Raw genomic sequence first — 710 nt, 5'->3', positions numbered from 1 at the left:
GCCCTCCGCGGCGCTCCGGGCCGCCCCCCGCGCTCCCGCGGCCTCGGGCCCGATCCGGCCCCGGCCATGCCCCCCAGCCACCCCGAGCGTCCTTGGGCGCCAGGGGAAAGGCCACCGGGGGCAGGGAGGTAAAGGGCCCCTCGTGGCGTCACGGAACGTCCCGAGCTGGAGGGAGCCCACGAGGGTCATCCGCTCCAAGTGCTCGGTGCGAGCCGCTGCCGGGGAGGTGTTTGGTGGGAGCAGCCCCGTGCGGGACCCCCGGAGCAGTTCGCCCCAGGGAGACACTGAAACACAAGGCTGGCGCTGTGGACCGCCACAAGAAACACTGCGGGAAGGGATGAGCAGGGACAAGGCAGGGAAGTGCTTGGGAAGAACGCTGAGCTCAAGCTGGATGTGCAGAGACATTGGAGTGAGCATGCAGGGCTGCTCCCCAGCACAGGGGCTGGAGGACATCCCCTGGGATGCTGCGAGAGTGTGGCACTGGGAGCAGTCTGTTGGGGCACGGCAGCAGAGCCCGAGGCTGTTGCAGCAACAAAAACCTCACCAACACACATTCTGACTATGCCCCCCTGGACACACAGCCATCACCAGCCGGCAGCCTTCTCTGCTCACCCACCACCGAGACCATCTCCCCATGCTCTCCAATGCCCCAGCAGCCCTGTCTCCAGACCTATGCCCCCAAACCTCCACATCCCTTCCTAAATACACAC

The sequence above is a fragment of the Passer montanus genome, unplaced genomic scaffold (assembly GCF_014805655.1).
Source record: "Passer montanus isolate IOZ18808 unplaced genomic scaffold, ASM1480565v1 scaffold5, whole genome shotgun sequence".
In the NCBI taxonomy this organism is placed as follows: Eukaryota; Metazoa; Chordata; class Aves; order Passeriformes; family Passeridae; genus Passer; species Passer montanus.
Note: the sequence above shows the minus strand (reverse complement) of the source record.